The sequence below is a fragment of the Schistocerca gregaria genome, chromosome 3 (genome assembly GCF_023897955.1).
Source record: "Schistocerca gregaria isolate iqSchGreg1 chromosome 3, iqSchGreg1.2, whole genome shotgun sequence".
Lineage (NCBI taxonomy): Eukaryota > Metazoa > Arthropoda > Insecta > Orthoptera > Acrididae > Schistocerca > Schistocerca gregaria.
The window spans coordinates 839,491,081-839,500,663 of record NC_064922.1 but is presented as its reverse complement, the minus strand read 5'-3'; positions in this window follow the sequence as shown (position 1 = coordinate 839,500,663).

Below are 9,583 nucleotides of genomic sequence, written 5' to 3'. Positions count from 1 at the left end.
CCGGTATATTTGAAACGGCAATACAAACTAAACGAGCAGCTATAGAAATACACCGTTTGTCGCAATATGCTTGGGACAACAGTACATTTTCAGGCAGACAAACTTTCGAAATTACAGTAGTTACAATTGTCAACAACAGATGGCGCTGCGGTCTGGGAAACTCTATAGTACGATATTTTCCATATATCCACCATGCGTAGCAACAATATGGCGTAGTCTCTGAATGAAATTACCCGAAACCTTTGACAACGTGACTGGCGGAATGGCTTCACATGCAGATGAGATGTACTGCTTCATCTGTTCAATAGTTTCTGGATTCTGGCGGTTCACCTGGTCTTTCAAGTGTCCCCACAGAAAGAAGTCACAGGGGTTCGTGTCTGGCGAATAGGGAGGCCAATCCACGCCGCCTCCTGTATGTTTCGGATAGCCCAAAGCAATCACACGATCATCGAAATATTCATTCAGGAAATTAAAGACGTCGGCCGTGCGATGTGGCCAGGCACCATCTTGCATAAACCACGAGGTATTCGCAGTGTCGTCTAAGGCAGTTTGTACCGCCACAAATTCACGAAGAATGTCCAGATAGCGTGATGCAGTAATCGTTTCGGATCTGAAAAATGGGCCAATGATTCCTTTGGAAGAAATGGCGACCCAGACCAGTACTTTTTGAGGATGCAGGGACGATGGGACTGCAACATGGGGCTTTTCGGTTCCCCATATGCGCCAGTTCTGTTTATTGACGAAGCCGTCCAGGTAAAAATAAGCTTCGTCAGTAAACCAAATGCTGCCCACATGCATATCGCCGTCATCAATCCTGTGCACTATATCGTTAGCTAATGTCTCTCGTGCAGCAATGGTAGCGGCGCTGAGGGGTTGCCGCGTTTGAATTTTGTGTGGATAGAGGTGTAAACTCTGGCGCATGAGACGATACGTGGACGTTGGCGTCATTTGGACCGCAGCTGCAACACGGCGAACGGAAACCCGAGGCCTCTGTTGGATCACCTGCTGCACTAGCTGCGCGTTGCCCTGTGTGGTTGCCGTACGCGGTCGCCCTACCTTTCCAGCACGTTCATCCGTCACGTTCCCAGTCCGTTGAAATTTTTCAAACAAATCCTTTATTGTATCGCTTTTCGGTCCTTTGGTTACATTAAGCCTCCGTTGAAAACTTCGCCTTGTTGCAACAACACTGTGTTCTAGGCGGTGGAATTCCAACACCAGAAAAATCTTCTGTTCTAAGGAATAAAGCATGTTGTCCACAGCACACTTGCACGTTGTGAACAGCACACGCTTACAGCAGAAAGACGACGTACAGAATGGCGCACCCACAGACTGCGTTGTCTTCTATATCTTCCACATCACTTGCAGCTCCATCTGTTGTTGAAAATTGTAACTACTGTAATTTCGAAAGTTTGTCCGCCTGAAAATGCACTGTTGTCCCAAGCATATTGCAACAAACGGTGTATTTCTATCGCTGCTCGTTTAGTTTTTATTGCCGTTTCAAATATACCGGTCATTTTTGTAACACCCTGTAGTTGCGACTTATACTTCACCAATAATCCGTTACACTGTAACAAGGATCCAATCAGTTGACGTTAAAATGGAACGTAGCTGAAAGCGTGAGAATGAGCGTTAACCACACTACGGCGGGAATCGGCTGGCATAATGGACACCAGAACAAATCTGCATATTTATTATCAACAAAAGTCAATATCTGTTAAAGACACGGAGAAAGTAATTTTAATTGTCATGCAACAATAATACGTTAACATCAACATAGCTAAAACGATGTTAGTAACAGGAAACGACCATCTTCGAACGTTCAGGAATACTTACCAGCTATTGTTTAAAATACACACCTGGAAATGGAAAAAAGAACACATTGACACCGGTGTGTCAGACCCGCCATACTTGCTCCGGACACTGCGAGAGGGCTGTACAAGCAATGATCACACGCACGGCACAGCGGACACACCAGGAACCGCGGTGTTGGCCGTCGAATGGCGCTAGCTGCGCAGCATTTGTGCACCGCCGCCGTCAGTGTCAGCCAGTTTGCCGTGGCATACGGAGCTCCATCGCAGTCTTTAACACTGGTAGCATGCCGCGACAGCGTGGACATGAACCATATGTGCAGTTGACGGACTTTGAGCGAGGGCGTATAGTGGACTTGCGGGAGGCCGGGTGGACGTACCGCCGAATTGCTCAACAAGTGGGGCGTGAGGTCTCCACAGTACATCCATGTTGTAGCCAGTGGTCGGCGGAAGGTGCACGTGCCCGTCGACCTGGGACCGGACCGCAGCGACGCACGGATGCACGCCAAGACCGTAGGATCCTACGCAGTGCCGTAGGGGACCGCACCGCCACTTCCCAGCAAATTAGGGACACTGTTGCTCCTGTCGTATCGGCGAGGACCATTCGCAACCGTCTCCATCAAGCTGGGCTACGGTCCCGCACACCGTTAGGCCGTCTTCCGCTCACGCCCCAACATCGTGCAGCCCGCCTCCAGTGGTGTCGCGACAGGCATGAATGGAGGGACGAATGGAGACGTGTCGTCTTCAGCGATGAGTCGCTTCTGCCTTGGTGCCAATGATGGTCGTATGCGTGTTTGGCGCCGTGCAGGTGAGCGCCACAATCAGGACTGCATACGACCGAGGCACACAGGGCCAACACCCGGCATCATGGTGTGGGGAGCGATCTCCTACACTGGCCGTACACCTCTGGTGATCGTCGAGGGGACACTGAATAGTGCACGGTACATCCAAACCGTCATCGAACCCATCGTTCTACCATTCCTAGACCGGCAAGGGAACTTGCTGTTCCAACAGGACAATGCACGTCCGCATGTATCCCGTGCCACCCAACGTGCTCTAGAAGGTGTAAGTCAACTACCCTGGCCAGCAAGATCTCCCGATCTGTCCCCCTTTGAGCATGTTTGGGACTGGATGAAGCGTCGTCTCACGCGGTCTGCACGTCCAGCACGAACGCTGGTCCAACTGAGGCGCCAGGTGGAAATGGCATGGCAAGCCGTTCCACAGGACTACATCCAGCATCTCTACGATCGTCTCCATGGGAGAATAGCAGCCTGCATTGCTGCGAAAGGTGGATATACACTGTACTAGTGCCGACATTGTGCATGCTCTGTTGCCTGTGTCTATGTGCCTGTGGTTCTGTCAGTGTGATCATGTGATGTATCTGACCCCAGGAATGTGTCAATAAAGTTTCCCCTTCCTGGGACAATGAATTCACGGTGTTCTTATTTCAATTTCCAGGAGTGTATGTGACAAAAGACACGTTGCTGTTCATCATGAGCTGCATGTAAAATATTTATGTGCCAGACAGGTATTCGGGAACACAGCCCATAGTCAGTGACATCTGATACAAACAAACCCATATACATCGATATCTGCAACATAATAACATTTTGTGCTCACGACTGTAGAAACGTGAGATTTCTTACATATTGTGCACGTCCACGTCAAATGACACGCGTGTCAATTATAAAATGTCTATGGCGTCAGAATTGATGTGGACGTATAAAACGTAAAATGCGGTGGATATATAAAATATAATTATAACTATGCCAATTTGATCGTGAAAGAAGCCATCTCTGTAGTACGCATGCCATCGTGCGTACGTGTTACAGCTACCAAACGCTGAACGACCACTTTTAATGGTCACATTGGATACTGTGGTCACGGAATGAAAACACGTTACTAGTGGTCAGGGCAAAGAGTCTATGTTACAGGTCTCATGTTATCCCTTTGATCATGTCTACACTCATGCTAATAAATTAAGGATAATTGCATAATGTGGTGCCTCACAACGTTGCATTACACAAAACTGGCGCTAATAGCATAGGCACATAGGGAAAACACACCACACAGATTTGTAAATTCACGGTATTGGTGATAAGTTGCGGAAACCGTCTCGAAACACGTGTACCACAAAACGCCACTGTTTGCTGCGCATGTATCCCGACATCAGTATGGGATATGATCACCATGCACTCGTACACAGGCCGCACAACGGGTTGGCATACTGTGGTTCAGCTGGTCGAGGAGCTGCTGGGTATAGCCTCCCATTCTTGAACCAGTGCCTGTCGGAGCTCCTGAAGTGTCCTAGGGGTTTGAAGACGTGCAGCGATACGTCGACCAAGAGCATCCCAGACGTGCTCCATGGAGTTAATGTCTGAAGAACAGGCAGGCCACTCCATTCGCCTGATATCTCCTGTTTCAAGGTATTCCTCCACTGTGGCAGCCCGGTGGGGCCATGCGTTATCGTAATCAGGAGGAAGGTAGGACCCACTGAACCCCTGAAAAGGCGGACATACTGGTCCAAAATTACGTCCCGGTACACTTGACCTGTTACAGTTCCTCTGTCAAAGACATGCAGGGGTGTACTTGCACCTATCATAATACCACCCCACACCATCAAACCACGACATCCATACAGGTTCCGTTCAAGGACATTAAGGGATTGGTATCTGGTTCCTGGTTCACGCCAGATGAAAACCTGGCGAGAATCACTGTTAAGACTATACCTGGACTCGTCTGTGAACATAACCTGGGACCACAGTTCCAATTACCATGTACTGTGCTTCTTGACACCAGGCTTTACGGACTCTCCTGTGACCAGGGCTCACTGGAATGCACCTTGCTGATCTCTAGTCGAATAAACCACGTCTGGTCAGTCGTCTGTAGACTGTGTGACTGGAGACAGCAGTTCCAGTGGCTGCAGTAAGGTCCCGAGATAGGCTACCTGCAGCACTCATTGGCCGTGTGCGGGCACTGATGGTGAGATATCGGTCTTCTTGTGGTGTTGTACACTGTGGACGTCCCGTACTGTAAAGCCTGGACACGTTTCCTGTCTGCTGGTATCGTTGCCATAATCTTGAGATCACACTCTGTGGCACACGGAGGGCCCGTGCTACGACCTGCTTTGTTTGATCAGCCTCCAGACGCCCTAGTGTTCTACCACTCATAACGTCATCAATATGTGTTCTTTGAGCCATTTCCAACACACAGTCACCATTAGCACGTCTGAAAACGTCTGCACATTTACTCGCTGCACCGTACTCTGACATGCACCAATCCACCTCTTTGTGTGTTATAATATAATAAAATGATATTATAATAGGATAGGGAATGAATGACAATAAAATGTTGGAATGTGTGACTTTTTTAAAATGGATGAATTAAAGAGATTAATTCTTTAGCATGAAGGACAAGCACAATAAGCTAGGCATTTCCTGTAACGGGAAAGGAATCATTTTAGTTTATATTTATATAAATAAATCGTCTTCATAGTTTTTTATGCGTACCAATTATTATTATTATGTCCGATCGCCGTCTCCTTGACTGTGGCCGTGTTGTTATATTCGGATCTTCGTAAACTTTCCGAAGTACACAGGTGGGCTTCCGTTCTTCTTATTGCATTAAATGGCGGTCTGCAATTACTCGCTAAAAATGGCGGTTCTCACTCGTTCACTCACTGAGCGAAACCTTCCTTCCAACAACTCGTACAAGAACAAAAACAGCTCTGTCTTTTAACATCTGAAAGTCAAAAAAACCTGACGGTAGGCACAGGCTCTACGCTGGGCTACTACCACCTCATCTTTTCTCTTTGCTTTTAAAGAGGATGAAAACATAAAAGTAAGAAATGCAAAAGGTATATCACAATTGCCCCCCTACTGTATACTGTCGGGAATAAGTCTCTTTATTTAGTGAGACAGTATACAGTAGCCTTATTTTCCTTGGGGCTCATGTTGAGTCATTTGGTGCAAGTCAATGGAGTTTTAATACCCTTAAGCTACTACAAGTAAGTCTACGAAGTTCATTTCCTTGTTCATTACAAATTCATACATATAAATACATTCACATACACTTATATCACATAACGACATTCACATATATTTATATTACATAATCGTACGTCCATGTCGTGCTAACGTCTTAGTCTGTGATTTTTCATTATACTTGTTAAGCTGTATGGACAGGGGAAAAATTTTACATTTCGTAAATTGTCCTCGCCATGTTTTAAAAATTGTTTTTCTCACTGGTTTTTGGTTCATTGGCCGTTCTGAGAAGGTGTCTTTTCAGCACATGCTATCTCATTGTTCGCTGCGCTTATGGCTAGCAGCAGCTCACTGTATACCGCGCCCGTCGCAGTGACGCGAGCGCCACGTGAGCAGCAGCACTGCCCGCACATCCATCGTAATGTCGCTCCAGGCTCATGAAGTCGATGTTGTATATGCCCTCCAGTCCGGAGACTGGATACGACGGATTCAGCTCCAACGCTCAACCCGAAGAACACCAATACATCATCTCGCGCCTGGACGAGGTTTTCGCACAGCAAGGTCAGGTAAGGGCCGCACTGCAGAACTCGGCATTGTCTTCCGTTGTTCATGGTAGTTCAGCGGTCCTCACACCACAACTCGTGGTTATACGGATTTCCTCTCATTTTTCCGTCGCACACGCATCACACTCACTGTATTCACTTCGCCACATTGTAGCGTTTACTCTTGCCATGGCTCAGCCGTTATTTTCACTATTATTAGGCCTTAACATTTTTGTATTACTTCACACGTGCGAGTGTTTTACTTGTCCGTCGCGTTGCACTTCACATACATACATAAATGGTTCCTTTTCAAGAATAAAATTTCACATAAAATTGACAATAGTACATACATTTTACATAGACAAAAACGTTGACAATAATAAAGTCGACATACAAATTTACAATTCATACTCATTTCATATATGGACTTCATGACATGCACCCTCTTACACACTAATATGCAAATCAGAAGGAATCTTTAATTTGTTCTGAATATTTGGGTTTCCTGTTCCTTTCTTGCAGGACCGACCTCCTGCGCGTTTTTACGTTCACAACTACACATAGAAAACAGTACATACTTACATTTTACAGAGACTTCAACATTGACAATAATATAGTTGGCAAATAAATGTACAGTCCACATTCACACTTCGTATATGGACTTCATGTTAAACAGCATCTTACATACCAATAAGTAAATTAGAAGGAATCTTGCATTTGTTCAGAATGTTGGCACCTTTTTCGTTCTTGTCTTGCAGGACCGACTTGCGCATTTTTACGTTCACAGATACACACAGAAAGCAGTACATACATACATTTTACATAGACTTCGACATTGACAATAATATAGTTGACAACTAAATGTACAATTCACCTTCAGTTTTCATTTATGGATTCCATGTTTGGTATAGTTTTACACACTAATAAGTAAATTAGAAGGAATCTTTCATTTGTTCTGAATATTTGCATTTTCTTCTCTTGACTTGCAGGCCCGACCTCCTGCGCGTTTATACCTTCACAAAAACACATAGAAAATACGTTCCAGCACTACTCACTACATGGAAAAAGAAGATTTGCTAAGGTCTGCTTCAGAGATCAAGCTACTTCTAAGATTGCTACTTGTAGTGCGTCGTTAGTGTACTTATTCTATCCTTGGCATTTGATAGACACCATACTACGTACAATATTTACAAGTGCTCGTTTGTGAGCGAGTGTGTAGGATGTTTTTTCCTTTGACAATCCTGACTTCATCACTGCTTGTTAATCGTCGTAATATTACACATTCATGTACACATATTTCAAGTCATATTTCTGCCTTATTGATGCGACGACATGTACGTGTTTACCCTTTGTAACGTGTGGCCGATACTCTTACTGTATTTTTGCCATGTGTAATTCCACTCATAATTCATTCCCGCGAAAGAAGAACATGCTTATGTTAAAGTACTGTTTTCGCTTCTGCGTGTGTCAAGAACTCAGTGTAGAAAATATTGTTTCACTGCATTTTGTGCTCGTTCCTCATACGAATCGTATATCATATTTTCATTAATATTCACCTTATAGTTGCTCAAGCTGTAACAGTTAGTCGCCAAAGAAATATTTTTCATACTAATTTGTTTTACTTTCTGACGCCTGTGTAGCAGATTACTGTATTGTAGTGTACTTTAAATGTAGCGTGTACCTTTGTTACTATGGACTCCACTGTTTCTTCTTTATTCTTCACTGCTTCTTCAAGATGGTCGTTTTCATAATTACTTACCGTACATACATCATCATACTTTGCTTTCCACACTCATACAACCATTCATTCTAAGACTTAAAACTATATAATCTATTCTTTCTTACGTCGCCTTCGTGGCCCTTTCCTAGGTACCACTGCAAAATTAATCTTCATATTCATCGCCGTATATCCATGTAATTATTCATTAAAAAAATCTTCCACATAAATCGCCATTTATACTCATGTATTACCTACAGGGTTCTTACACTAGAACCACCGCCCTATTTATTTCTTCTCACAAATATAAATAAACTCATATTACTCTAATACACTTTCATTCTCTTCCTAGATTCATTCATGCATGTTATGTCACCACAAACGTAGATTAACTAATTAATACCTCCAATCGAATCTAAAACTTTTCACACTCTCTCTACTTCCAAGTATTATCCAGCAGTGAAATTAATTTGTTTCTGTATATTGCTTTTTTAAACATACAGTACTTACCTCAGTTATTTTGTTTTAGTTCGTATAATTACGTTGTGTGCGTATTGGTTGATTTTCGTATTTACTTAGCTTATCTCCCGCAAGTTGTACGATTCATGTTGACAGTTTTACTCAGCTGCTTATGCTTTTCGTATAAGGTACCATGTAATTAATAGCAACTAACATAAGTGAGTTCTGTAGTAGCAAATTTGTGGGTATGTATTCTCCCTATACGTCACGCTCACTAATTCTAATGTTGTCTGTAAAGAAGTGTAGTCTTATAAGTGCACAATTGCTCCTCTCGCTAAATCTCGTACGATATGTTATTTTGTAGTTTACGTCTCCGTCACACGCACTTTTCTATGTGTATATTTCATTCTACGTTTCCCATCGTCGCTGATTTGCGTGCTGTATGTAAGCCGCTTAATTCTCAATAAAGTACAGTGCTAATCGTGTTCTTTTAAGTGTACATGTTGTTACTTTTCTTTTAAACTTGTCTTAATACTGTTGTATATAGTCTGATAGGAATATCTGTGTATATTTTCTTCTCCTTTGAATACTCATACTTATTTCTAACTATGTACATTCAATATCCTATGTTAAGTTCACAATTTTAGCGTATTCTACGCTCCTTATACTTTACTTGCACCGATGCGGTCCTTTTCTTAAAACTACGTGTGCTTAACTTAATGATATACTCTTAAAATTAGTGCTCTTTACAGTATAGTCTCCATCTTGGGGATAAATGTCTGTGTTCGTTTTGTTTGTGTAACTGATTTACGTTAGAGTAATGAGCTGATAGGTACTTCATTTCGTGTCGTTTCTGTTTTGTCCAGTTGGCAGCGCAGCGTGAATGCCGATTCGCTTAAATTCTAGAATGGTTTCCGTCACGATGCGCTGTGTGTCTTTGCGCATCTAGCTGAGGACACTGAACTCAACCGTGCTTTTTGCCTACTCGACCCCTACGATCAGCTGTTAGCCGCTTCGTATGTAATAACAATTATAACAATTATAACAATAAGTAAACTCCGCTTCAAGCGCGGC